This window comes from Streptopelia decaocto (assembly GCF_964273445.1).
Source record: "Streptopelia decaocto genome assembly, chromosome: 9".
NCBI lineage: Eukaryota > Metazoa > Chordata > Aves > Columbiformes > Columbidae > Streptopelia > Streptopelia decaocto.
Window position 1 is genome coordinate 20,214,512 of NC_138664.1, and position 22,361 is coordinate 20,236,872.

The window sequence follows — 22,361 nt, forward strand, 5'->3', positions numbered from 1 at the left end:
CCTGCTGAGAAAATGGATTTAGCAGCTGCTGCCCAGGAGCACGTGCTGGGTGATACCCACGGCCCCGGGAGCGCAGGGTGCGATGGAGGGAGCAGTACACGAGTCCCTTGGTTTGGGGACAGCCCTGGATGTCCCGGGATGGTGTTCCTGGGGAAACAAGTGGTTTTCCAGCACAAGTCAGATCGGCTTCCCTCGGCTCTGACAGCAACTTCCAACGCTCCTCCAGCGTCTCCTGCTTGACCACTGGTTCCTTCTTACCCACCACTGCAAACCTTGCTCTTGCTTTCTGTACTCAAAATGAGCTCCTGGAGTGGAGACACTCGTTCCCAGATGCTGCAGAGCTCCGTGCAGCTCAGGGCACTGGCAAAGTGAGGCCTGAGCAGCTGTTCTGATCACGCAGCGCGGACACACGCCTGAAATCCGAGTGTGGACACGGGTATTTCACCAGGATCTCCCGCTCTCTCACATATCCCCTGCTCAGCACACTGCCACAGCTCTAAGACATCACGCACGTGGGAAATCCCAGTCAGCGCTGACATACATTGTGTACATCAGCCTTTGGCGCTCAGTATGCGCATCAGCCTCTATGCCACAGGAGCAATACAGCTGTTTATGAGCCTTATTTTGCCAAGGTAGGAAGGAGACATTCCTCTAATCATCTCAAGATCGAAGGGATCCAGTTATGCCAAGAATGTGATATTCCAGTGTAGTCTGGAGGAATCTTCTGTCAAGTCCACTCTGTGGAAACACTCAGTGTTATCAGCCCTCAGACACCTTCAGAGCAGCAGAAGAAACACGATCAGCAGAGCTCTTGAGCTCCAGAGCACGTGCTCAGCCTCTGGCGTTCCTGCACCTCTCAGCTCGCTATGGTGACACTTCCCATGAGGTGGGGTCACAGCCCAGGGAGCTCCCAAAGTGACAAACCAGCCTCAGCTGCCAAACTCTTTTCCTTTCAACACTCATCCTCCCCAAAGCCAGGGTTGACACTTGCACTAGGCAGGGCTGAGAGTCACTTCACCGCCTTTGAACAAGCACCACTCTAATGCCACTGCGGTTTTCATCTTGAATGAGGAGGCTGAAGATGTGTCTGGAAGAGCCGCTAGTCCACAAGAGGAGGAAACATCTCTTCTAACCTTGAACAGAGAGAGATTAATAATCCGCCTCCCCCAGTGCCGTGGCAGAGAGGCTTTGATGAGCTCTTTGGCAAGTGCTGTAGGAAGAGGCTGCAACAGACAGTTAATGAATTAGGTCGCTGCAAAGCAAAAAGAAAAGAACGTAGAAATCACTTCTGTGCAAAGCAGATTCCGGAGACGGAACGAACGGTTGCGCTACCAGAGACAGGCTGCAGCAAACTCCACAAGGAGCTGGGGAAGGGGGTGGGTTTCAAGGTCTTGAGAGAAAAGCGAATCCCAAACACGAGGCCGTGGCAACAAAGCACGCTGAGCAGCTGGGGACACCTGAGGAGAAGGGACGGGACACCCTCTTCAAAGAAAGCTTTCCCACCCACGTCTCGGCAAGCTGCTGTGAGCAGTTCTGTTTTGCTTACCCAAGGTCCCTCTCAGGCCAGTCATAGATTTAATGCCCAGAATTGCTGGCCAGCGTCTGAACTAACAAAACCTGCTTTTTCCTCTGATGACAGAGGTAGCAGTGTGCCCTCAGGTGTCCCCATCCTTCTCCTGCAGTCCCCTGGCTTCACAGAGCCATCCCAGGGTCACCTCGGATGATTTCATCAGTGGTCTTCTCCTACCGCACCACCAAAAGCCTCTTAGCCGTCCGTGTTGCACAATCAGGAATAACACAAGCAGTAGCAACTGCTGGTACTTGGCCCACGGGTTTATTCTCCCAGAAATGACACGGAGGCTTTCCATGGCACCAGGTAGGCTTCTGAGTGGCACTTGAAGGCAATTCCAGCCATGTGGCGCTCTGGGAAGGTCAGGGATCTACAATCAGCCATATGTTCAATCTCGGCTTCCCCTCACAATGCCAAGACGTGTCTGCAAGGAATAAAGCCAGAGGGAACGTTAACTGATCGCCACTGAAACGGAGCCTCTCCTTGGCTTTCCCCCTAATTAACTATCGCGAGGCGGTGCCGGAAGGGCCCTGCATTGCCAATAAAGAATGTGGGGTTGGTAATTAATTAGCGGCCTATTGGGATCCCAGCACCTCTCACCCACAGCCGAGCTCTACAGATTGATACAAAGGGGTTTTAATGGAAACACAGCAGTTTCCCCATTATGGCCTTAAGCAAAATAGAAGTAGTTTTTTGAAGGAACCTCATTTACAGTCCTCTCACATGACTGATGCTTGGCACCTAACCCTGCAGGTACGGGAGTCCATCGGAAAGGAACCTGTCTGCAGAATACAGGAATAAGAGAGAGAGCCCCTGAAGTAATTTGGTGAGATATTTATGTTCACCATCCTCCGCGCATAAGGAAACAGCAAGAGCAGAAGGACGACGGGGAAAGGCCTCGCACATGAGTGTGGAGCTGGCAGCGCTCCTGGAGATTCAGACCTGGCAACTCGTATCTCTGCCTAAAAAACAAGACAGCCCCGCTAAACCAGAATATACTGTAAGCTGAGCACCAAGAGATGCTCACGGAGGGGTCGGGAAGGGCTGGGATTGAGCAGGGCACAGGCATCCGGCCAGGGGCGCAGCCGGGGCGCAGAATATAAGGAGGATCTAGTCTGAAACTCTGCCAAGAAGACAGCAGCGCTCCCAAATCATCTCTGCGGTCTTAGCTCCAAAAGAATCTTCTGGTTTCTCTCATGTTTCTTGAGTAACTAATGGACACAGTTATGCCAGGTGATCTTCCTGGTAATTCTAAATTTACCACGGACCCCAGCTGATCTCAGCCAGGTAACTTGCTTCTGTACATCATTTTATCCTTCCACCCCCATTGCTGCTCTCCCTTTCAGACAGAACTAGCGATGCACATTTTCTCCTGTCAATGGGAATTAGATTTGGTCACTTTAGCCACGTGTCATTCCTGCTTTCTGGCTAATAAACAGTTTTCCTGGGCTGATAACCATGAGGCCAAAGACCACAATTCCTTCCCACAGCGGGAAGCTGGAGATGGAAGATATTTGAGAGCTGGAACAGAGGCAGCAAGCAGAACATCAGCTGGTTCTTTTCACTGCTCGTGGAGGTAGCAGTGATGATGGGTGACGTCTGGAGCAGCAATGATGGGTGGTATCTAAAGCACCACGTTGTCAGGCCCAGAAGAAAGAGGAAGGTCAAAAAGGGCATTAGGAAATCACATCAAGGCAGTCTGAGGTATCTGTAAAAGATGCTCAGAAGACAAGAGACAGAGCAGCTGCCAGAGGACAGGCCAGGACAGCCCCGCACACCAGGAGAACAGAGCCAGAGCAAGAGCTGACACGATAAAGAGGAAACCACGTGGACTTCCGTTTTCCCTATGAAGGGAAAAGATGTCCTGTACACAGCCAAAAGGTGCCAGAACCACATTGACAGTTGCCCCAGCCCATAGTTTTATTTCCTGACTCTACAAAGGAGAACAGGCCACTTGCAGGTCATCACCTCCTGCTCTTCCTCCAGGTCCTGCAGACCTCAGCCCTCTGTTCCAGCTACGTTTATCCTACGCACCGAATCTGTGGACATTAAGCCTGGCTTTCCTCTCCAAGAGACATCATTCTCACTCCTCTCAGTAGGCCCTCATTCTTCCACATAGAGCTGTCAGTTCCATGAAAATGTCAGTAACCATCAAGAAACAGATCAAGTGGTATGAATCATTTGGAAATTTAAAAAAGAAAAAGAACAGAACAGAAAAATCTGTGACTCATCTCCACCTCGGATACTGTGTGCACTTGTGGTCCCTTCATCTCAAAGGGGATATCAGAACTGAAACAGATTCTGAAAAGAGCACAACAGATGGTCAAAGACACAGAGCATAATTAAAAGCACAATTACTGCAGCACAATGAAGTAGGCTCAGACTCGTTAGCCTGCAAGAGAAAAGGCTTGCGGGGGGGGGGAAAAAGTCAGGGTGTGAAGTCATAATTGGGCTGAAGGGGGATTAGTTTTTCACCTCCTCTTCCAAAACAAGAGCTGATGACGCCAGGAGGACACAGACCAGCCCCAGGCAGCCGTCCCTCCCTAAGAACAGGGACATCTTCTCCTTCTGCTCTTGAAGCTGGTCCGGGATCTTTGCTTCAGGTGTCTCAGGATCAGAGGACCAACCAAATTCACCTTCACAATTCCCTTTATCCCGCGACTCTCAGGCAAACATCTCCTCTTCTTCATATTAGGAAAAAAAGCCCATGCCAGTGTTCTCAAAGTTAATTATACCAGTGCTGAAGGCCTTTCCTTTCCTTTCCCCATCTGTCATCTTTCATTCACCACGAAGGAATCAGCCCCCATCTTCTACCAGCTCACAGCACCAGTCCACCCACCAGATTTTCAAGGCAGCACTGTCGTGCTTTTCTTTATTCATGCTTCTAGAAGGGAAAAAAACACCCACAAAGCTCCTTACTTGTCTTCTTCAAAATCTGCTTTCGCTCTGATTCCTACAGCCAGTTTGAGGGTGCAGCACCAAGACCATGGTCAGTCTTGCTCCACTGCTCCTCTGGCCACCTCCAGCAGCTTGGAGGAGCTTTAAGAGCACCGGGGAAGTCTGGCAGATGTTGACTTAGTGATAAACCTGCTTCGCAAGCGGAAGCCATCCCAGCACAGAAAAGGACAAAGATCTTTGCACAAGATTTCACACTTGGTTACTGAGCACTCAGCACCAGGAAAACCCCAGTTCTCCTGGCCAGGGGCCCAGGGAGGCAGTAGAATCCCCGTCCTTGAAGGTATATGAATATAAAAGCTGACTGGACCGGGTCCAGACCAACCAGACCTCGCTTTGAAGCCAGCTGTGCTTTTGGGGCCCAGACTGAAGACTCCCTGGGGCTCTTTTCACCCAGCATTATCCTCGGATTGTAGGATTATCCATCCCTGAAACCACAGGCAGAACCTCACCTGCTGAGTTAATGGCAAAGCTCTTCTGACCAGGCAGGGAACGTGCCACAGAGCTCAGCTCTGCTCCTCGGCTCCCTGGTGGGAGATAGATACCAAACAGAAATACCTGGCTCAGTCCCTAAGCTGGTTGTCCTTTTGATAGAACAGCTCCCGCCTTGAGAGCATTACCTCAGTCTTGCAGACAAGCCAGAAGGAGAAGGTGCCTCTGGAAAAACAAATCTGCAGGAAAACTGAAGTGCTAGAGTGAAATGCTGATTGATTTGCATTTGAGTTTTAGTAGAAATGCACTTACACTGGTGTTTGGCTCTAAAAAAACCTCCTTCGGGGTTTGGAAGTGGTTTGTAAGAGCCCTGCTAAAGCAGAGCTCTTGGCGGTGGGGTGGTGTCTGCAGCAGAACACCAGTTCCCTTTGACAGATACTGAGAGGATGAGAAATACCCCTCATTCACACAGAGACACCTCAGGATCGACATCCTGTAAGGACTTGACATCCTCACCTGGAGATCAGCATGGAAAACAAGGGGTTTCCAAAGCCACTTTACAACCTGGACCATCACAGTACGTATAATACATGTGCAGCATCTCAGATGTTTTGCTGAAGAGATGAAGTGTCACAGGCTTTTGATGGGATTCCAACTAATTCCGCTACACAGACAAATCTGGCTTCAACTCCTCCTGTGCTCTCAGCTTTAAGAGTTTTACTTCCAAGCAGATCATTACTAAGACCTTCCACCAAATGGCTAAATGAGCAACTGACTGCTCCATGGCCAAGACCTTCCTTGGCCCTTTCTCCCTTGCTCCAAAGCTTGGCTTTCCTTAACAGCACAGCATGAGGAAAGAGAGGACTAAGCTGCAAGGATATAGGTTGAAGTATGTTGTTTTTTCTTGATTGCAAACATTCTCAGGGGGCTTTTCTGACCTGAGACCGGTTGAATTTGCTCAGACATTTCTGCTTAGCACCCTCAGACTGTGCAGCAGCGCGGTGGAGGACAGTTCTGCCAGCAGCTCTTCCAGGTTATACCTTCCAAATCCCTGAGATCACTCAGAAAGGGCCTGAGTTGTTATTTCCACAGCCTGACTCTGGAAACTACACCACAGAGATGGGTACAGCACTGGCTATACCCTTGTTTTCCACATATGGAATCAATAGGTGCGCTTGCCATCCAGAGAATCCCCCACTGTGCTGTTCAGTGGCTGGCTGCTATCTGTTTAAGTAATCAGAGAATCTTCTAATGATACTGCCTGCATTCTGTGTTCCTGAAAGCACCTTATGTGCTGTTAGACCCTGTGTGATGATTACAGATGATAAAAATAATTATTTGGGGTCCTGATTGCCTCTGCTTTCTTCACTCTTCTGCTGCTGTGTGAAACAATCTCAATGTTATCAGCTCTACAGGCTGTGAAGATACAGAATTCCTCCTGAAGAAAGGGCCAAACCTTCAGGGAAACGAAACACCCGTGGCACAGAGCTGCAGCTGGAACAGAGTTCTGCCTCTTGGAACACAAAGTCTTTAAGATGCACCTGAGCACTCTGCAAAACCAAGATCAGAGAGTGATGGGAAGCAGGTTTCCTATCCAGCTGTAAATCCCATGGACAGGAAAGCATCAGTGACGCAGCAGCTCGACTGACTGCTCAAAGCTGTGCTGTCACAAAGAAGTCAAGATTTTCCAAAGCAGAATAAAATCAAGTCTCCTAAAGCAGCAAAACAGCCCATTAGACCTGTCGGTACGGTGTGTGAAGCTGTGGGGTGGGGGAAGCCTTTCCCACAGCAGCCAGGAATCAACTGCCTCCGATTAGGACCAGCAGATGCCTCAGTTCAGGATCCAGAGCACAGATCTCTGACTTGTGGTTTAAAACACTTATTAATCCATCATCCAGAAGACTGCAGTTGCTTCCCAGTCATGTGAATAAACAGACAACACTGCAAACCCTTAGGAGGAGGATACTGTTGTCCCTCATAGAAGATGGGATAAGGCCACTGAAGGTGTCCAGCCTCAGTCTCTCCCTTTTCTTCAGCCAGAGGAAGGTCTTTTCCTCCCTCCCATCTTCCTCCCTATATCTCCACCAAGAATTTACTTCCATAACCATCCCCACTTCCCTCTGCTGCCTTCTCCCCTCCCCACAATGCTCAGGTCTCTCCCATCACGCTTCCCCTTGCACAATCTCAGTATCACATGCTATATTAGGATGAGAGAAAACAGCATTAAGTTGCACCAGGGGAGGTTTAGGTTGGATATCAGGAAAAGTTTCTTCATGGAAAGGGTTGAGAAGTAGGGAAACAGGCTGCCCAGGGCAGTGGTGGAGTCACCATCCCTGGAGGGGTATAAAAGATGCAGATGAGGTTTTTGGGGACATGTTTTAGGGAAAGTGTTGGGTTAACAGTTGGACTTGATGATCTTAAGGGTCTTTTCCAACCAAAACTATTCTATGATTCTATGCTGGCTTAGTGAACAGGACAACCAACCCAGTCTCACAAACCTGACATGCTAGAGTCCCAACAGGACCAAACACATCAGCAGCACCATGCAGAGCAGCTCCGTTCTGCCCCACGAGCCCAGATCTGCGCAGCCAAACCTGGGTTTGGGGAGCTCCTCCATGTGCCAAGCAGCCACACTCGGATGTGGGCCCACAGAGAGACAGCCAGCACGTGCTGTGACCCCTCCTAGGGACCTGCACAGGAGAAATAACCCATGGAAGGTCCACCCCTTGTCTTCTGTCCTCTTCTCTCTACTGTCACGTGGTCCTACCTGTAGATTTGGGCTGTGAACTCCCTTTTAAATTATCCTTGCCACATCCTGAGAGGGATGCAACTGGCAACAGCGTCATAATCCTGCCGTTTCAGGGGGAGGGAGGTCACTGGGAAGGCTGTGAGGCAGAGGGAACGGTGGGTTTGGCAGAGCTGAGGCTCACACCAGGCAGCCCTGCTTCCCTCCACACTCACCCCGTCATGACCTGGCTCCTCAGAGACAACCACTGCCTGGGACAAACTGGAAAACAACCACTTTAACTCTCATTATGAAATTAATCAATCCAGCTATGATGAAGCCAAAGTGGCCAAGGAAAGGATAGAAGCCAGAAAAGCTTCGGTGAGAACAGGTAACAGGAGACGTGTTTACCACAGAAAAAAGACAAGGGTTCTCATACAAGCAGGCTGCTGCACCACAAACATTCCCTATGGCCTGGTATGGCTGCGCAGAGATATTTACACGCACAGGCAGGGAGACGCCGATTCCTGGCTGCTGAACAATCAACTTTTCTTCTCTCCAGACTGGCAAAGCCAAGATTTTAGTAAACACGCAACCCCAAAAATGCGCTTGCGGATTGGGTAGAGCAGAGCCTGTGCTCTCCCTGCCAAACAACAAAGCCCTTCTCCTGCGGGTAGCTTCACAGTGAGGTTTCTGTGGGGAAGAAGCATTTCTAGTGGTCGAGGCAGAAAACGGGGACTCAGGAGAGCTGGCTCCCATCCCTGGCTCCAGGAATCAGGAAAGCTCTGCTTGCAGCGAGTGAACACGCTCGCAGGAATCACTAGTCCTCTGTTCACCTCTCATGCTCAGGCACAAATTGCTCCTCTGAGGAACAAAGGGGCTTCTCCCCCACCGGATAACGCTCCCTGACCTTGCAGGGTCATCGTGGAGCTCGTGATTGGGCCTGAAGGGCTGTCAGAGCCCCTCAGATGAAAATCTCTCTGGAAGGTATTGGAAGTGCAGACACGTGAGAAAGAGAAACGCAACTCGCGCTTTCTCCGCTTCCCTCCAGCTCACAGATCTCCACCCAGACTCGCTGGTTCCACTGCTCATGCATTTCAGTATTTACAAGACAGATCTGCAGAAAAGCCTGTGTTTTACAGCAGAGTAGCCAACACTAGAGCTTAACAGATGCCCTTACAACTACTTACTCCGTTGCACTGGTTGCCCAGACTCAGCCCCAAGTCTTTCCTTCCAAAATCAGACCAAGGTGAAGCCAGGCTGGAAGCTCAGGGCAGATACAGCCCGTCCCCACTCATTTCAACTACTCACACCTTGTTGGTTGCATTTCAGAAACGAGTGGCATGAGTCAGTCGCAGTGGACCAGTGTAAAATGTTGTAGGATACTTCCCTCAAGTGGAGGGAATAAAAAGAAAAAACTAAATAACCACTCAACGGTGTGTCACAGGCTCTGCAGTGCACCTCAGGTAGCAGGAAGGTAATGGGAGACGGACACCTACATGAGGCACAGTCTACCAACCTCCTTTTCCTCCCTTGAAAAGTGTTAGGAGAGTAGAAAAATTATCTACAAAATAAACTTTCTCACCCTACAAATGTCAGAGAACATAAGAAGACACCCAGTCACCCTTTATATCAGATACCAAAGGGCCATGTGCTCTGACAACCTGTCAGGTTACTCCATAGTTAACGTATATCCAGGCCCAGGTTTGAACACAAGCTGAGATGCGTGTGACACGTGCTCCTACAAGATGCTTCAGCAGAAATGCGAGAAGCTGCTTAGAAGCAGCGGGAGGGATGAAATCCCCGAGACCAGACAGGAACGGCGAGAAGCAGCTCCAGATGGCGGTGTGTCGGCAGAGCTGGGGTGGGCGGTGTCTGGACTCACCCCGAGGCTGATGTCTGATCTCACCAGCACCGTTTTCCTCAAAGCAGGCAATGAAACGTGAACAAAAAATTCAGATTTCGCTGTAGTTTGACTGTTCGAGAGACAGCAGCTCTGCTCCAGCTTTGTCTGTGTACACTGAAGAGGAGAACATTTCACCTCCTGCAAATGAAAAGAGATAAGAGGGGCTTAGCATGGGGCAGGATTTGTCTCTGTAACTGATCAGTCGAACAAACCATTTATTACTGAAAACGAACTGGGCCATCAAGGCACACGCCTGCAATTACTTCTGTTAAATATTATCTTTCATTAAGTGTAAAATATATAATTAATAAACTCGCCTCCTCATTTTCGTTAAGTTTCACTGCAAAGACCTTATTACTGAAATAAATCTTTCTAGCAGTGCACGTCGCCAGAACAGAAGAAGGTGCACGCCTCTCTGCATGTGATAATTTCCTTATGGGAAACGGAATTATGAGGGAGGAATAATCACCTCTCTTCACGGCTAAGACTGTAGAGACACCCTGCTCTGAGACCAGTTGTTTAAGCTCGTGCCTCTTGGAAGCAGCAAGAAGAATCTGCTTTGGCTGGCAAAGGTGACTCGATCGGAAAGCAGCCAGGCACACACAAGCTCTTCTTTCACCAGCAAGTCTGCAGAAACACAAAATACATCTTATTTTTTGATTCACAGGCCATTAAAGAAGCCTCCCGACTATAAAGCTGCTCAGAAAAGCCTCCATGGTTAGGCTGATACTCTGATTCTTTTATAAGCCCCATGTTCATCCACCCGACAATACTGCGCTGTGATTTGTTTTCCATGTACATCAGAACTGTTTTGATTTGGGGATGTTTGGTGATGGCTGCTAAACCATCACCAACCAGAAATGCTTCCAAAATGTTGCTGAAATTTGACTCCAAGCACAATACTCCCCTTAGACTTTGTCTCCACTTGTGATCTTTACCTCAACTTAGCCGATTGCAAGTTCAACCAGGTGTAATTAAAATATTTCCAAGGGCTCTTCTGGGCAAAACCTTTTGCCTCGCTGCAGGCTGCGAATGCTCGTGGTTTGCCCCGGGCTGACGTTCGCTCCTGCCCGAGTTGGCACAAGCAGCAACACGTGTCGAATGAGGAGGAACGTGGGGAAGGTGGCAGAGGGACCAAGTATTTTAATGAAACCCTATTTCACTGCTTTTTGAGACGGCTGGATGACCCCTGGCAGAGACAACAGGTTGCAGAGACTCGCCTGCAGACGCTCATTTTCAATTCAGATGAATTTAGCAGTGAAGGGTTCACATATTAACTGGCATTTGGAGCTTTTTGCAATGAGATGATCCTGGGGAGGGAGAGGGTATAATTTCCTGGCCACCAAGCACCGATTTGTCACCCCTTTTTGTGGTTGTTGGCACTGGGAAGGGAAAGGCAAGAGCTCCGAGGGTCGTGTGTGCTGGGAAACGCGCAACCCCTGACTCGGGGCAGGTCCTGTCTCAACACACTCCATTAGAGAACCGTACCCTGCTCCTGCCCTGAATCTAAAGAAACGGCTCCGTCCTCATTTTAACTACCACTTAAGGACGTTCAAACAGCCAAGCAATTTGATTACACAAAAATTTTAGAGTCAGCAAATTATCTAGTTAAATGATGCATATAGAAATGTTAATTCAACAGCAACTGAAACCTTCTTACATTTCTTACCATCTAAAGGGGATCGTCCCATACAAAGAGGAAAAGAGAGGGGTTGAACACGCTGTCCTTGCAGAAAAAATCCTAAGAATATTTTAGCGATCACCTACAGTGTAACCTATATGCAGTCACACCAACAGCACGGGCTGAGAGCCAGTTTAGAAGTGAGTTTGGAACAGCTCTGAAATCACATTACACAACGCTTTGCCCTGGTTTCGCGTTAGGCTGAGGCTCCTATATCAGCCCATTTCCACCAGTGTGCCTCTGCATACACTCTCTGTACAAAAATATCACCTTTTTCTGTACAAAAGCAGAATGACTCTTTACTGCGTGACACCCACACTCCTGTCTCTTGCTAGTGAGGAATCCCTTCGCGCGTGCTTGCTGGGCGTTAATTTATTCCTCGGGATCCCCGCGGGTCAGACCAGGAACTCTGCAGAGCAAAGATGGAAAAGTTAAGCAAGTGAATTCTCCAGCTCTTGGGCCGCAGGAGGGGGAGGGAGCGGGGAGGCAAAGCATCTGGCCTCCCCAGCAGCCCGGCGGGACGGCTGCTGTCAGCTCTGCCTTCTGCCTCCTTGGAAGAAAGCACAAGTGACAAGAGGCCCTTCGGGCAGGCAGCCAGGAACCAGAAATTCAATTGAGCCGCCTCCCCAACTGGACTTTTTTTCGGAGAACCTTTCCCTAAAATTGTTTTGCCTTCAACAAAAAAGAAAAAAATGTCATCCCCCCTGGTCTCCTGTCTGTCCTCTCCTCCAAGAAAGCGTGATTTGCACAAAAGGATTTGCATTTTCTGGACACAGACACATAAATATGCACACACATGCATACACAGATACAAACATCGTTATTTATAGATACAGGCATTGCCATGGACGGATAAATACACGGGTGGGTTTCTTGGCTATATAACATGCGGGGAGGGAAGCAAGACGGCAGCTGAATTTCCTCTACATTCGCAGAGCGTGGGACAGACGGTCTATCTCTAGGGCTTAGACCAACTGGTTATTGGCTGGGGCTGTTGTTCCTCTAACAAGCCCCTGGATATATCGCCGAGGCTGTAGAGAAACGCAGCTGAAAGAGCCTTTTGCTGTCAGCAGCAATCTGTCACTTCATGGATCTTCCCCAGCTTGTTCCAGCACAAAAAGCTTCTGAGCCGCGAGTCGGTGTTAGGGAGAAAGGTCATTTTACAGGTAGGCTGGGGGATTTTTCTTTATTTCTGGGCATGTGCAGCCAGCTTGAGGCACCGTCTGGATGCTGCAGCGTGAATTTCAGCTTCACATATGCCGAGCTATAATTCAAGAGAGGGAGCGTTTCCATTACAAACCCCATTTTTTCCTGTGGATTTATCCCTTAGCTCTTCGGCTTCACTTTGGGGTGGACCTTCCCTGAATATATTCGCAGGCAGGGAGAAACTATTTTTCTTGCACACGGTTTAAAGCCAGCTCAGCCTCTTTTGGTTATAAGATGGTAAAGGAAATTACGTATGCACACAAACACTCAGGAGCACATACAAAAAGCTTACACAAACATGTGCCCGCAGAGAGATCTGTTACAAAAGACAAGCCAATGCAAATAAACTCAGTTTTAGGAGGGAATTAATTTGACTAACTTCATTATTCTAAATTATTAACAAGTTCCAGCAACCTTAGGCTGCAATAACGACATTCAGGCTTTCATCTAGGTTAACTGCAAACAGATAACTTCTACTGATATAAAAGATATCAGTACAGATCTGTGACAAGCTGGAGGCAGAAACCTGAGGCACGAGGAGCCCCTCTCTTGGCAGCAGCGCGTTCACAACTCCCGTACAACTCTCCTCCCCTGGAATATTCCAGTGAATCACCCCCCAACAGCACCAGAACCCCCCTATTGTCATGACTGCCGGCCGAAACCTGACCTCCACAGCACCCTCATCTGTTTATGCCTTGGTCTGCCTTAGTAAGCCCATTTTTGAGGGTTTTTTTTAACTCTTTATCGATTCTACTTTGATGTAGTCCAATAAAGCACACTGACAGAAGCAATTTATGTTGGCTAGTGGCTCTGGTTCCAGGAAAGCCTTCATGGCATTTATGAAGTTAAGCACCTTGCAAGTAAAAGAGAGGTTACCCAGTTACCCCACACTTACCAGTTTCATTCAATCCATCTCCATCATCCCGAACAACCTCCCATTTCTCCTGCTCACGAGCAGAAATAGGTATGGTTCTCGCTACAGATCACTTCCTAACGCTACAGGGGAAAGTTGGCAAAGATGAGAAGGATTTTCCCACTCTTAGGAAGAAAAACCTGCAAGCGGCCACTGAAAGGAGACACGGATTTCCCAGTTTCAATGGCACAGAACCCAATTTGCGGCACCGGAGCCAGCACAGGTACCAGCAGGGCTCAAGTGCTTGGAAACGGCAAGATGCCCCTATTCACATCTGCTGCACAGGTGTGTAAACACACATTGATCGGTGCCGCAAAAATCCAGATTAGGCAGCTACCAACATTATGGATTGGAGCCAACATTATGGATATGGGCTGGAGACGTTGCCGATATCCTCACTATATGCTGTATTCCCTCTTCCCTGCTTGGTTTCACACCCAGATCTTTCCACGAGGCTGAGGAAACATTGACTAGGGACACAGTTCAGGGAAAATGTTGAGTATAACCCACAGTGCCTGGTGGGTCCTAAACGCGACATCATCTTTTTCACACTTCTTGCTAAGAGGGGCAGAGAGCTGCGGGGGCTGGAAAACTGCTCTCAATTTAGCCACAGAGCACTTTAAAGTTCCTGTTGCATTTTTATCTAAGTACAGCAAATCCCCCCGCTGAGCAACAACCCAGGTGGCCGTAAATCCCACAACGCTAACTGCGCGAGGGTGTGCAGACAGGGGTGGCGGGAGAGCAGCTGAAAGTGAAGCCAAGTGTCCTTGCAGGGGGACGATGGCACCTGTCAGCAGGGCCGGGAGCTGGGACGGCTCAGAGGCATCGGAGAGCTGCTGGATTCTCATTCACTCCAAGCTTCCTGCAGTTTCTGATTGAGTTTCACTCCTCGCCAGCTGGAGCTCCGGGCAGGGGATTCTCTCCAGAGAAAGAGCTCAGGAGCTTCTCCCCAGGGAGGAAGATGAGGGGTGGTCTGGAGAGGTTGTTGTCATGAATGACACAGCAGAGATGCCCAGCGGGCACCTCCTGTGCTGACGGTGAAAATGCAGCTCAGCGCTTCTCAAAGGAAAAGAATACAAAAGAAAGGACGGGCTCTAGACCCACATATGCTCAGGCAGGACAGCACAACACGGTCTGCATGCCGCAAGGCTCCCAGGGAGCCCTGGCTGCAAAACAGGGGCTGCAGGGGCCAAGGCACATTTATTTACCATCAAAGCACGGGCACCTAGCTCCAGGGTCTTCACTTAGGTAAAGAAGAGCTGAAAAGCCTCCCATCTTCTCACCGAGAACCTCGTAGAGTGCCAAAAGGAGGATTTTCTCCTTCATTCATTCCACACGAGCTCTATGGGTAGGTGGCTACGCACAGGGATGATGGACATGTGGACAGACAGACGGACGGATGGCTGTAAGTGTGGCAGACAGCCTGCTGAGCGCTTTAGGAATGGAGTCTGCTGGAACTGGGTGACGTTAGAGGTTCTGCAATACGTGATACACGATGGACACTGAGTCTGCACCGTCTCATGACGGCGAAGGCTCAGCCTGTGACCCCAGCACGTGCCTCACTCCAGACCTGCCCGAGCTCCCGCACGGCGGCTGCCGAGTGATCCGGATGGCTGGGGCTCAGCAGGACAAACACGCCAGGCCTCCTGGCATCGCAGCCAGCAGTGATGAAGCCGTCACTCGCTTGGGCTGTCTCCGAGCAGCGCCAGCACACCTCGGTGCGCTGCCCACTTTCCACCCCATTGTCATTTTTGGATGCTATTACTGAGAGGCATTTTTTGAGCTTCAGGAGTGGCGGGGGAGAATGAGGCCAAATTCACAGCCTTTCTGCCTCCCCGCTTCTCCCTGCTTTCTCTTTCCTGGAATGTTTTCCCATGCTAAGTATAGTTCTAACAGGTGCACGACCAGAGGGGTCTGTCAGGGACGCAGCTGTGCCCACAGAGCCCTGCATCCATCTCCATCTGTCTGCGCTCTTCGGACACGGGACGGGGAACATCAGAGATGCAGGCAGGGAGGAGATCCGCGTACACACGCAGAGGGAGGATGATTATTCCAGGGAATGCCACAAACAAAGCTGCTGACATCAAACTAATGCATCCTCTGAGGCTTTAAAGAGCCCTTGCCACACAGCGGCAGGCTGCCAGCTAACTCATCTCTCCTCCCTGCCACGCTAACAGCCCGATGCCAAGGTCAGGCTTTAAACAAAAGCTGACTGCTTTGTAATCCCCCGTGCCTCATTTGGGGATGCCACAAGACTGCTAAGAATCAGTGACAGAAGATATTTGACTGGGGGCAGCTCCAGCGTGATGACTGAAGCCATTCCCTTGCCTGGCCAGTTGTCAATCCAGCCCCACACCAAAGCCTGGGGAATGAGGGACAGTGACACAAGTAGCTGAGATCACTCTAATACACTCCGAGTGTGCACATGTACAAAACAAATCACCAACCTCCAGATGCACAACGGCTACAAGCTCAGAGCTGCGGGTGCTGGGATAACCTTCCTGGGCACCAAGTTGTCTCATTGCTGCATAGGGGATACAGAAATATAAGTAGCAGAGATAAGGTGCAATCCCACTCACAAACTAAAGGTGCTTCCTACCCCCAAAAGCATTCTGGCATGGTACAACGTGAGGAAATAATCATTTTGCAACACACTGCTGCATGTTGCAGCAAGAGCAGCCAATCGGTTTGACAAATCTGGGTCCTGGGAGGTGTGCGGTGTTAACAAGCTGGCTGAGCTTAATAGGAGGGTGATGAAAAGCATCTGCAGGGAAGAGGATGGTACCTTGACATCACCATCGCTGAAAGAACAAAGAAGGAGGTTTCTGCATTCACGCTGTGCCACCACAGAACATGCCACAGAGTCCAAGGTCTGAACTTGTGGAACCCAAAGCCCAACTAACTGCTAAAGGGCAGCATCTTCAGCCGCAGAAAAATGAGCCGCAACCAGCTCTCAAAAGTCTGGCTGGGGCTCAGAGAAGCGGTGGGATGGTCTGGGTGAGACAGATGCATAGCAATCTGGCAGAGGGAAAATCCATTCCCCTTCTTTTATTCCTTTGTTCAAATGAAATGTTAAAGTGAAGCCTCTGCCCAGTGACACCCTCCCAAAGGCAGAACCATGAGTCCCTGGCTCGGGGAGGGGACAGGGCTCGCCCACAGCTGCAGGGACAAGCTCTGAAGCCAGGCAGGTGCCACCAGATGCCATCTGCACTGCCCAGATATCCCCTTCCTCCCAAGGGCTTCCCCAGCAGGGCTGAGCACACACGACAGCGACACTTGGGGCCTCCCTGCTCCCAACACACAGAGGCTGAACAAAGCACCACTTCACACCTTCAGACGCAGACAGCGGCAGAGTTTCATCGGTAGGAAGAGCAGGATCGAGTCCAGACTTGCTAACACCAGCACTGATTACTGGGACGGTATCAGCTTAACCTTTTAATGTCTCCATTTCTGTCCCCTCCTACAGGTTTTCAGGGCTTGGTTACTTTCCTTTACTCCTTTTGCAACAACCCTTTTCAGAAAGAAGCGCTGACCGAAGCTCTTTGGGTCTCCAAAGACTATTCCATCACATTGGTGCTGACGGGGCTGGGGCTGCCAGACTGAGTTATCACAGGTCCTGCCCTCCGCTGCCGTTAATTCCTCCTCACCAAGGGAGCACCGGTCCAGCCCGAGCAGAGAAGGTCAACCCCAAGCTGCAGAAGTCTCCCGTGATTAGGGAAGAGACATCAAAGGGAAAGAAGAGGAAAACAAATATATCCCAGGCATCTTCCCTCTCTAGACATCTCTGGAAAGTCGTAATTGAGCTCAGACGGCCCCAGGGAGGGAATGAGTTACGGGGAGTCAAACTTCTCATGACCAGCTCACCTTGCACCAAGGAGACTCCAACCACACGCCGTCGCCAGCCCTGAGTCCGGTGTCTCACAACACCCATGTCACACAGTCTGGCATCTTTCTGCCCCAGTTCAACCCCTTTGTGCCCAGTGGAGAGTCGCACCCCTGTCCTGTTAGCAGGACCTGTGTGGTTGTGCAGGAGAAGCGGTGAAGTTGATCCAGAAGCAACACAGGAGCTGGGACTATAAGAAAGGAGGCACATCCCACCACCCAAGTGCTAGTAAAAATATAGCAGGCGTTCTCACACACTAGCATCATTCGCTCCAGTTCAGGAGCACTGAGCTACTCAGGAAGGTGCTGCTGTGGGAGAAAGATCAGCTGAATGCTGAATCAACTCGCTCTCAAATGCATCTGCGCCCTCGAAAAAGGGACGTGTCTTATCAGCTAAATGTGTGGTTAATATATGTAAGTCATTTTTCTACCATAGCCTGGTGGCTCAAAGCCCAGAGTAACCCAAGACAGAAGCAACACCCAGCAAAGTTCCCTGCACTTGAACTGGAACATCCGTGGCATTATGCAATGCCCCGCCTGGCCAGACACGGGACTGAGAAAGGGGTTTTTCTGCTCTTCCATGTCCATCTGAAAAACCCAAGCAAGTATAGAGGTTAAATTCTCTATATCTTTGCTTTTAAACCCAGCTTAAGCCTCTCTCCAGCTTCAGGGCTCCTGCCAGCACTCCAGCTATGGGCACGTTTGCACCCTGAATACACCAGCACCAAATGGGACCTGGTCACCAAACACAGGACCTGGGCTTTGCGCATGGCCAGGGCCACCCAGTGCCACAAAGCCAACACCACATCGGATCGTCTTGGTCAAAGCTTGCGCCTGGACTTGACAGCACGAACAACAATCCAGCGGGGTCTGATATGCCCCATGGGATTAGAGCTGGTGAATTAAGCATCTATAAAGATCTCGTCCAGACAGGTATTGGTCCTGGAAGCCCCAAATCACCAAGAGCTTGGACTTTACTGTGAAGCTCTCAGAAATGGAGTGTTGTTCCTCACCCCTGGGGCCCCATGTCTGTGTGCGAAATTCCACTTTTGTTATTGCAAAAAAAGGCACTCTCAGCTCTCGCAGCTGCAAAGTCTGAGAATGCAGTTCAAGGATTAAACCTCTCCTCCTCAGGCCTACAATAAATAAAAGGAGTTCAAGCCAGATTTGTAAACTGTAAGGATTTTAAGCCAATTTTGTGACCGTCTCGGGCAGCTCTGGCATTCTTTGTAGTGCGTGAGACTCACGGGGAGACACTGGGGCAGAATAAAGGGGGTTTGACCAGGAGGACTGCGGAGATTTCTGGAGGGCTGGCAGCGAGGAGGCACAGCAAACAAAAGCAGACAACTGAGAGATTCACAAACGGATTCCTGAGCCAAAATTTCCTCCCAGTCACACGTGCGCATCCCTGTAAACCTACCTGGCCTCCGCACCGCGCTCTGAGGACAATTTGACCTGGAGTCTGAACAATAGGATTAAGCACCGAATCAGCAGAAAAATGATTGCAGATGGTTATTATCTCTTGCTATTGGAGAGTTATTGTTACTCCAGAACGTTTGTTTCCCTGAGCCACATTGTGTAAGTGTCGGTGCCTTTGGGAGATTTAATGGTCCAATTATCCCGGGCTGTGTCACCTCCTCCCCGTTCTACATGACGAGACCTGCTCTCCTGCCTCCGTTCCCCTCTCCTGTTTTGCTGGCGGGCAAACACACCTTCGCCGCTCCTTCCTGGGTAGTTCGCTTTCCGCCTTCTCCCATGCTCTGGGCTGGGGGAACCCACAGTCTCTCACCCTAAAGATGGACTTCTTTCCTGGGTGAAAATCAAGGCTTTTTTACTTATGTAGTGACAGTCTAACCAAATGTTCTCCTTAGAGTTGAAGTCATGTCAAGCTCTCCTCCCAAACACTGCAGGGAGCCACTGTCCTGGTCTCCAAAATTAACAGCAGGAGGTTTGGTGGGGATGTCCAAGGTGAAAAGGATTGATAGGGCACTGTCAGATGAGAAAGTGCTTCTGACACCTGAGGAGGTCACACCTGGCCATAGATCAACCTGTTAGCTCCATGATCCCTCTCTAAGGACTATATTGCAAATATTCCAGAGGTGAAGAAACTTAACTTTGGTATATTGCTACTTGTAGGACAATACCTGAGCCAAAACCAGACACAGGACAGTCAGGGATGTTCCTCCCCACCACGGTCATGGGGAGAGTTAATATGAAATAATGAGCACAAAAAGGGGCAAGGACTGGCTGGGGTGGTGGGGAACAGGTTTAGCTCCACTTCTGCTCTCCTATAAGCAGCCTGTGGCAGATCCTCCAGGATCCATCCTGAACAGGGCTCAGCTCCTCACCAGGATATCAAAAGAACAGTAAAACAAACAGCATTAGAGAGTTTCACAACAGGATCAGACGTTTACGTGAACAAGAACAGCATCCGCAGTGACACCAGCTCAGATAAAATCATAACAGCTATTGATTCTCCTGCTTCAGGGTCGGAGCTGCCTGCCAGCTGGGGTCAGGGCAAATCTCCCCCCGTGGGGTAGTATTGCACAATTACGGGCATTATGGGATTTTTATGCCTTCCTTTAAGGCATCCGGCCCTGGCTTCTGCTGGAGACAGGATACCGGGCTGGACAGACTATCGCGCTGTTCAGCTCAAACAGTTTTTATGTCCTAATACAAAATTAATGGGTCACTAAAACTCCACGCGGCAAAGCTGCCTGCTCTGTGCATTGCACTGGCAGAGCAAAAACGGGGCTGAAAGCTCATTTCTTCCCAATGTTCCTCGATGCAACGCGACCCTCAGACCCTACCCAGGCCCTTTAGACCAAGCTTTAGTCTGTATCATCTCTTGAACAGCCCCTCTCACTGACCAAAGGGCTGCGGAACCAGCAACAGCTGTCTTAAAAACGGATTTCAGATGCACACGGAGGTCCTTTCTGTGCGTATGGAACAACAACTCGCTAATCACTCCGACAGCCAGGCAGAGCCGCTCATCTTCATCTGACAACACCTTTTATCTACAAACACCTAGATTAAGGCTCACAACCAGCCTGTGAAGTGGTCAGAATGTTTTTGCCAAGCCAGGCACTGGAAATGGAGACCTGTACCCACGGCTCAGGTCGGGCTGGAGTCAGTCAACAGGCACCAAACAACCGGAGGAGAGTTGGGACCTACAGGCATCCTCCCCACATACACTGGGTTGCCTTAAAGGATGGTCTAAACATCCCATAAAGCCCATAATTGCACGATACTACATTATAGGAAAAATTAGTGAATTTCACCCTGACCCCAGCTGACAAGCAGTTTATTTCACTAGGAAAAAAAAGAGTAAAAAATTAGGACCCGACTCTGAAGCAGTGCATTTCTTTTGGTACTGACCACACAGAACAACAAGGTAGAGAACTGGAGCCCAAGCCAGAGCCCCTAAGCCCAGCCTATGATATTAAGCACTGCTGCAGCCCCTGTTTTGGTCTATCTAGGGCAGCAATGTCCTTATTAATTTAGCGATGTTGACCAAATCATAAAGAAGATGTAATGACATTGTCTCGGCTGACACACTGATCGATGCTTTTCATGCAAAATTACGCTTTCTGCGACTAATAAATATTGATCTTTTTTGTTCCTCTGTAGCACTGCAATAAACAGCGACTTAAATATCTGCCAGCACTGAGCACCCTCGTCGCTTTCCAGCCCCCAGCAGCACCCATTTGCATTTGTTAGTGGGACGGGGAGGTCTGGACCCATCCAGAGCACCGTAACCGACCCCAAGGAGGGCACACATCCCTGTGAGCACACACCTCCCTTCATTTTTCTGCCCTTTGAATGGTACTTATGTTACAGCGGTTTACACAGAAGCAGAAATTAAATGGAATTAAAGTGAGTGCTGGATAGGGGGAGCAGGGTCACGTCCTGGGCACATTTAGGATAATAAACAGGAGAAACTGGGCCAAGCACAGAACAAATGGAAACATTTACAACCACTTGGCAGGGGAATCGTGTAACGGGCACGGCCAGACTGCCTGAAACTCCTTAAATCAAAGCTCTGGAGCTCAGTTGCAAGTGCCTGGCAAACAGTTTTGCTGGACATGAGGCATCCACACAAGGGCTCAGACCTGCTCCCGGCCTCTTCTCCTTCCATCTCCCCCAGCTGTGAAGAAGAAGAGCGTTTCCATGTGTCCCAGGAGCCGCACCGGTGAACACGAGTAAGTCAGACACGGGACTGCACACGGATTGATGACCTGGGCTCAATCACTCCCGTCTGGCACACGCGCAATAATTGAATTTTTCAGCACGCATATTTTGGGGGAAGATTGTTTCCCTTTGCTGAAGGAACAGGCCGGATTAATACCCACTGTGAGCAATGAGCTAAGTGGCAACAGAGAAAACAGAAAGCAGGAGGGCCCAAGGTCTCCGGCGCTCTGTACAATCTCAGGGATGCCATAGGTGCTGCACACATATATACACACCGACTGCAGCACATGATCCTGCTCGCTGTTCCCCTTTCTACCATCCACCTGTCATTATTTCCCTGTTCTGGGGGAGCTGCTGCAATGTGCCCTGGCCCTTTTCTTTCTGTCCTGCCTTTGGTGACCGCTGTCAGTGTCCCAAAGGCGTTCAGGGTGAGCAGAGACTTGGGATTGTGCCCCACTCCCCATCCTTCCAGCACAAGACTTGCTTTCAGCAGCAGTTCTAATGTGCCCTATTTCCCCCGTTCCCCACGCAGACAGCCGAGTGCTGAGAAGGCATTTAAGGCAGAAAACCTACAAATCAAGATGCTGTCTCTGGACTAGGGAGCTGAAAACATGACGGCATCTCCCCCAGACTGCGAATGGGTTCACTGAAGAGCCCCCCCCGTCCTGAGACCCTCCCCTTCCCCACCTGGGAAAACCAGAGAGGCAAAAGGGCTGCTGCTCCAGCACATCTGCAGGAGTGGGAGTTGAAGGATCAATGAAGCTCTGAAAGCCAGTGGGGAGAGTCATTCTGCACCTTCCTGACACCAAGAATAAATGATTCAGTGGGAACGAAAGAAAGAAAAAAAACACAACAACCCTCAAATGAGGCTGGAATTACCCACTGGAGAGATATTTCATC